Source organism: Lactuca virosa, chromosome 9, assembly GCF_052849685.1.
Source record: "Lactuca virosa cultivar CGN04683 chromosome 9, Lactuca_virosa_CGN04683_v6, whole genome shotgun sequence".
Classification (NCBI taxonomy): Eukaryota; Viridiplantae; Streptophyta; class Magnoliopsida; order Asterales; family Asteraceae; genus Lactuca; species Lactuca virosa.
In genome coordinates this window covers 230,235,467-230,243,430 of record NC_136434.1, presented here as the reverse complement: position 1 = coordinate 230,243,430, position 7,964 = coordinate 230,235,467, and positions in this window count along the sequence as shown.

Genomic DNA, 7,964 nt, shown 5'->3' with positions numbered 1-7,964 from the left:
TTAAGTGTTTTCCCCAAGTTTTAATCTTATATAAATATAAATTAAATTTTAAAGTAATTCATAGATCGAAGATGTACCGCTGCTCGCTGACGACTCTGGGGTTGATTCTCCTGCGGTGATCATCAGAATTCGTCCATCAGCTCCTGAGTTCTTTGTTATCGGGTAGTCCCTCTGATAGTGTCCAGTCTCACCACAGCCATATCAGGCTTGGTTTTCTTCAGCTCCGGGGACTTGGGAGATCGGTTGAGCCGGTGCCCTGCAGAAACGGACTGTGTGTCCCTTTCTGTGGCAGTTCAGACACTGCATTTCCCGGCATACTCCGGTGTGGTGATAGTTGCACTTTCCATACTTCGGAAGGGTTCCAACATATCGACTGCCAGGTGCTGGAGTAGCAGGTGTTGTGGCGGCGTACATAGTACTCGTTTGTTGCTCCTGCGGGGTTTCTTGTGTTGTTCGCTTCTTCTTCCTCTTATTCCCCGACTTCTGTTTATAGTCCTCTCCCTTTGATGGCTCGGGAAAGGGGACTTCTACACCATGGCGGACTCCATGGTCGATGAGTCGCTGAGCCAGGCGTTTGGCACTATCGAATGTGGCTGGGTTAGAAGACAACACATCTCCTTGGATCGGGGCAGTTATACCCCAGATGTATCTTTGTATCTTCTTGCTCTCCGGGGTAACCATCCCGGGGCATAGTGTTGCTAGGTCGCTAAACCTGTCAGTGTAGGCCACTATGTCTGAGCCGACCATCGTTAGCTCCCATAGTTCTTGTTCTAGCTTTTGAACTTCGCCCAACGGGCAGTATTCTTCTAGCATGAACTCTTTTAGGTTTTCCCAACCTATTGAGTTAGCCACTGATAGGGTCAGTGACTTAACATGGCTGTTCCACCATGTCAGGGCTCTGTCGGAGAAGGTGCAGGCAGCAAACTTCACTTTGCTCCCTTGTGGGCACGAACAAATTTCGAAGACCGAATCTGTTTTCTCGAAACATCGCATTAGAGCGATGACTCCACCATTTCCATTAAAGGAATTTGGTTTGCAGTTCATGAAGTCCTTGTACGAACACTCCCTTGGGTGTACGTGAGAATCTCCAAGGTTGGCTAAGTGGGTACCGCTACCAGATCCGAAGGTACCACTTTCGCCGAAGTGAGCTAGAGTAGTTGCCACTGCGGAGGATATCGCTGCTTGGAGAGCAGCAAAATCGAACTGTGGCGTTGGAGTTGGAGTTATCGGAGTAGTGCGTCTCGCTGATCGACGAGGAGGCATCTTTGCTAAAAGATTACAATAATGAGATGGAATAAGTCTATAGCAGTGGATATAAGCCGAAAGCTAAAAGACAAGGTTATCCTAGTTCTGAGGGTATTAGGTCCTGACTTCCATAGGGTTCTGGAAACAATTCATAAAAAGTCTACACCAAATAAACTTTATGAATTTGAAATGGCTATCCTCGAATGAATATCTGTGACCTGAATAACTGTTACCAGTTGCATGAAAGAAAATAATTCTAACACATAATGTGAGCAGTGTTTCCACTAACTCATGAAGTTAACCATGATTGTTATTTATTAGTGTGACACAGAAGACGTTTTGGTTACTTCGGTTGGTCCTTCTTTGAAAACTTCTCATGAACTTGCTCTTGTCCCTCCTTGACTCTTCTGTTAACTGCTATGAGGAAGTGGTTACATCTATCTGGGTTTGTCGTGCGAGAATGGAAGTGTCTAAAGAATCTATGAGATTTAAATGAAACATTATGGGGTGATCCTTACAGAGTCCTCCTATAATTGCACAATGTGTACAAGCTGTATACAATTCAAGATTAAATAGACCTTCGAATAAGTGATCCTACTCCAAAACCACAACCAAACAAGGAACAGGTAGTGAAGCATAGATCCCAAATTCTAAGTCTATAAAATCTCAATTATATAAAACCTTGGAAGTATACACTCTAAAATTATAGATCTATCCGTAAGGGTCTTTTAAGTTATCACATAAGTTATTTATATAGTGCCTAAAATACTCCTATAATATTTTAATGTAATGAACTTGGTATGTTTTAAGCTTGTTATCGTGTTACAGTATCATAAAATACTCCCATAGTATCTTATCCTTATGTTCTGATCTAGAATTCCCTTGAATAGAGTTAGGTAAGTTTTAAGACTGTTGCAACACCACATCACTCCCAAACACATGGCGGTCACATATTGAATGAATATAGTTGATCAGGCTATATTGATCCTAGCTATGATTACATAACTATCCAGGTTTGACCGCAGTGTTCAACCTTTAAATACTTTTGTTCTGTTCTTCTTGTGATACTTGTTCTAGTATGTATATATGTATAAGCACGTATGTATACTTTTATAAGGTATTGTTTATATATTTAAAATATATTATTATCCAGAGCACTTCAGCCCCATTGTATTTATAGTTGTATATCTTTTATCGGTTGATATACTTAGTTCACTATAAACAATGCTTTGATACCAATCTGTCACACCCAAAAACTAGAACGGCGGAAACGTTCGGGGGTGGAGGACGTCATGTTTAGTATCACAAGACATGCATCATAGTAATCAAATTAATAAACAACCATTTCATTAGAAAGAAAGTGTTTACAAAGTATGTGGTTCCCATAACATAGAATACATAGCAAATAACAAAAAGACATGAAGCTATACTGCTCCATCTTCTGAATCCCAGTGCGCTTACCTGTCTACTGGTCTCCTGAGAATACAAGTTATTTTGAAAGCGTAGATCAGCATTTAAGCTGGTGAGTTCATAAGATTTTAGTGATGTAAGTAAGTTGTAAGAAAGTTGTAGTAAGTTGTAAGTTCTGTTTAGAAAAGTTCGCCTGTTCCTCCAGAAAATCCTATATTTCCTGCTTAGATGAAAGATAATTGAAAATGACTCTACAATCCTTTCTATGAGTACTAAATGGATACAAGTTATATAAAACCCAGAGTAAACAAACAATCGGTTGTGTGTATCTGCCCTAAGCCCACAACCAAACAAGGAACAGGAAATGAGGCGGAAGACGCACATCCCATTATTTGTTAGATCATCGTTGTATATAACCCTGGCGTATTCACTTGGTACTCACGGAGTTAGCTGTAATAGTTCCTTTATATTTGATGAAAAGATTCTTTAAGAAAACCCTTATTTATTATAATAAAAATGGTAACCACAGTGGTTCCTTCTATAATCACTTAGTTTATACTAGCTATATATAATCTAATATCGAACAGATAGTTAATTGTGTGAATCTGCCCTAAGCCCACAACCAAACAAGGAACAGAGAATGAGGCAGAAGGCACACATCCAACTACCTGTCGGGTATCAATTATATATAACCCTGATGTATAAACTAAGGTATTATAGAATTAACCAACTATGGTCCTTTAAGTTTATAGGGTGTGTTGGCCTTCAGCACAAATCAGGACCGCCTCAACCCAAACAACAAGCAAATAACCATGTGCGCATAACTAACATATACTGGCATATACAACCATCAAACATATCTATCTCACTGAGCACCAAACATAGCAATCTCTCATAACTAGAGCACTGACCTAGTAGGTCACTAACATATCAATCCCTACGGATCATAAGAGCATAACATACTGTCTATCCTGATTCTGATCTAACAGATCATATCCACATGTAGCATACCATAACGATAACAACTAAAAGGCCCGGCCTTGGTGCCTTAGACCCTATCGATATAGTGAGGATAACTCACCTTGAAGATGTCGACTCGGTAGGTAAACTTCAACCCTCGGATCACTGCCACAAACTCCACCACCTATTACCATAGTATGATCATAGCCATAAGGCAACTAAACAAACCCTGGTCAAAGTCAAAGTCATCAGTCAAGGTCAACAGTCCATGTTGATCTTGACTCGCCGAGTACCCCCGGCTACTCGCCGAGTTCCTTGAAGTACTAGCCCACTCGCCGAGTCACCTGAGTGACTCGTCGTGTTCCTTTGGCTTACAATCGAGACCCTAAGGCCACTCGTCGAGCTTCCTTCTTGCAACTCGACAGTTACCCGCGCATACATAATTTGGGGCAACCTCATCCGACTCTCCGAGTTGTTCATCCACTCGTCGAGTCTACGACAATCTTCATTGGACTCGCCGAGTTGTTCTTCCAACTCGCCGAGTTCATGCCTATCTTCATATGACTCGCCGAGTCGACCATGCGACTCGCCGAGTCCCTTCAGTCCTTTTTGCCATACAGACTCATTTGAGCCATGCAGCGGCTCCAAACTACAGATCCAAGCTTCTAAGGCATGCTTTTCATGTAAAGTTGCAAACTTTACGTGCATGCATCGCTACAAAGGCTCTTAATGTCAAATCCAAGCTCACAATGGGGGTTTTATACTCAAAGAGGCTTCATACATGACCAAATTCGGAGCTTTATGACTCCAGAACCCAAGAAGGTTACAGATCTGAAGTTACTATTGGATAAGGTGTCTAAGTCCATAACTATTTCTGGTATGTACTTGACCCGACACGGCATGGTCCATTTGGGTTGCATGGCACCATGCAATTGGATAAACTAAAATGAGAGAAATAACACTTATGGTTTATTAATATATTATAAGTTCTAATATATTAATAATATTATTTAATTAGTTTGATCAAGAATTAATTTAGAATTAATTAAGTGATCAAAAGATAACTAATTAAATATATGGGTAGATTATGTAAATCTTCCATATCTTATATAGTGGGCTAAGAGGCTCCATGGATTATCAAGTTGGGTTCCACCCATAGGATGCTCCATGGATGCTCCATGGGAGTTACAAACCCATGGGTCATGGAAATGAAGAGTCATGACACATTAGGGTTTACATGGTGTAACCCTAGATGTGTCAACACTATATAAGAAACCCATTCTCCACCAAAATTGGTTACACATAAGAAACAAGAGGGCTAGGCCGATTTTAGAAGTGTGTATTCTCTCTAAAGTCATTCCAAAAGCATTTGGTGTTGTGTGAAGCATTTGAGGCATCACACTTGGGGTGCTAGGCTCACAAGGTTTCAAGGATCATAAGCAACAACAAGGTAAGTTATTCTATCTTTCATGCAAGTTAAAATTTGTTCCCCATGTATGCTAGATAGGAATATAACCTTGGAATTCAACTTTGCATGATAATTAGACAAACATAGATCCAAGGTTATTAGGGTTGCATGTACACTTAGGAAGTGTTAGAATGCTCAAAACCCATCAGTGATGAGGTACTTACTCTGAGGCGTTCCACAAGGGTTAGGAATGCACCTGAGCATTACTATGGATTCCATATTACTGCGGAAGGTGATACACTTATCAGTGATGAGACACTGATAGGTCTGGATGAACCTAACAGTTACGCGGAAGCCATGGCAGGCCCTGAGTCAGCCAAGTGGAAAGAGGCAATGGACAGCGAGATCCAGTCCATGTATGACAATCAAGTTTGAAACTTGGTTGAGAATGTACCAGGTCGTAAGACTGTAGGGTGCAAATGGATCTTCAAGAAGAAGACCGACATGGATGGTAATGTACACACTTATAAGGCACGACTGGTTGCAAAGGGTTTCTCACAAACTCCGGGAGTTGATTATGATGAGACCTTTTCTCCAGTGGCCAAGATTAAGTCTATTAGGGTTCTGTTAGCCATAGCCGCATTTCATGACTATGAAATATGGCAAATGGATGTCAAAACCGCTTTCCTTAATGGAAAGTTGGCTGAGGATGTTTACATGAGTCAGCCAGAGGGTTTTGTCAACACAGAGTACCCTAATAGAGTGTGTAAGCTTGAGAAATCCATTTATGGGTTAAAGCAAGCACCTCGCAGATGGAATCTTTGCTTTGATGAGAAAGTCAAGGAATTTGGCTTTTCTAGGAGTGAAGATGAATCTTGTGTATATGTCAAGGCTAGTGGGAGTATAGTTAGCTTTTTGGTATTGTATGTGGATGACATACTACTCATAGGAAATGACATCCCAACTCTGCAGGAAGTTAAGTCCTGGCTTGGGAAGTGTTTCTCTATGAAGGACCTAGGAGAAGCTGCCTATATTCTAGGGATAAGGATCTTGAGAGACCGGAGTAAAAGACTAATTGGACTTAGTCAGAGTACTTACTTGGATAAGGTGTTGAAGAGATTCGCCATGCAGGACTCCAAGAAAGGAGAGTTACCCATCCAGAGTAATGCCAGATTGAGTAAGACACAAAGCCCTAGTACTGAGGCTGAGATAGCAGAAATGAGTCGAATACCTTATGCTTCGGCTGTAGGATCGATCATGTATGCTATGACGTGTACTCGACCTGATGTAGCCTTTGCTTTGAGCATGGTTAGCAGGTATCAGGGGAACCCTGGCAAGGCACACTGGACTGCGGTAAAGAATATCCTCAAGTACCTACGGAGGACTAAGGACTGGGTCCTTACCCTCGGTGGGAGTGAAGACTTGAGAGTTGTAGGGTATAGTGATGCTAGCTTTCAGACTGATAGGGATAATTTCCGCTCTCAGTTAGGCTGGGTCTTTACCTTAAATGGAGGAGCAATTTCTTGGAAGAGTTCCAAGCAAGAGACAGTGGCTGATTCAACTTGCGAATCAGAGTATATAGCAGCTAGCGAGGCAGCAAAGGAGGCGATATGGCTGAAGAACTTCATTGGAGACCTTGGAGTTGTACCAGCTATTAAAGAGCCAATGGAAATTTTCTATGATAGTGAAAGTGCAGTTGCCTTAGCCAAGGAACCAAGGGATCACAGGAGATCCAGACACATCGACAGAAAATACAATTTCATCAGGCATCGAATAGAAGAAGGACTCCTCGTGGCAAAGAGGGTATCATCGGATGAGAATCCAGCAGATCCCCTCACGAAGGGACTGACTCGGGTTAAGCATCTCCAGCATGCTCGGAGCATAGGGCTGAATGATGATATTAGATTTAGTAGTTAGATAACCTTGAAATTTGTAAAGTGTAATTGAAATTAGATGATGAATAAAAGGTGTTTTATTTATGAGTAAAGTGTTGCTATCTCTTGTCGATCGTTTACTATATTTCTTTTGCATGTTTTGACTTCCAGAATAATTATGTTTGGTATATCATATTATTCGAACCTCCACAGTCGGTCATATGTCGAAAGTAGGTATGAATCAAGACTGTCATGATTGGTTGCAGAGGTCTAAGTTGTTGGACATGGCTACAACACTCATGAGTGCTCATAAGTTCTGAGCATTGGACTCAACCCACGCTCACTGGAATCACTTCATGGAATTTATCTCGAGTGATCGTGAGACGGTAATATCATATAAGTCTTCAAACCTAGAGATATGATTTGTTACTTATGAGTTGGTTATGCATTGATTGTACGTTAACGCATTGGTAACTCGATGTTATAAAACGTGCTTTTGTGTATAATTCAATGAGTGGTAGAACAAACATATGAGTCGAAGTTTATCTGTTCCTTCTTGGATTAGAAGCTGATATCTGGGCCCCTCGATGATTTTGTTTTGACCTATGTACCGGGCCCGGTAAGAACTAAGTTGATGTGTTCAATTAAGTTCTTTGTCAAACAAATCGGAAATCGGGAAACAAACTGCTGGACAATAAGTAAGACATTGTTCCATGTATTTGTCCGGCTGATATCTAGAACAGAGGATTATATGATCACTTATCTTAAATGGCGTATCATCATCTTCTCAGTTCCGAGAGACCTTGAAAGAGCTACGATTGCCGATCGGTTCCTGAAGTATTGCAGTTATAGTTATTAGACTTATCCAAGTGGGAGACTGTTGGATAAGGTGTCTAAGTCCATAACTATTTCTGGTATGTACTTGACCCGACCCAGCATGGTCCATTTGGGTTGCATGGCACCATGCAATTGGATAAACTAAAATGAGATAAATAACACTTATGGTTTATTAATATATTATAAGTTCTAATATATTAATAATATTATTTAATTAGTTTGATCAAGAA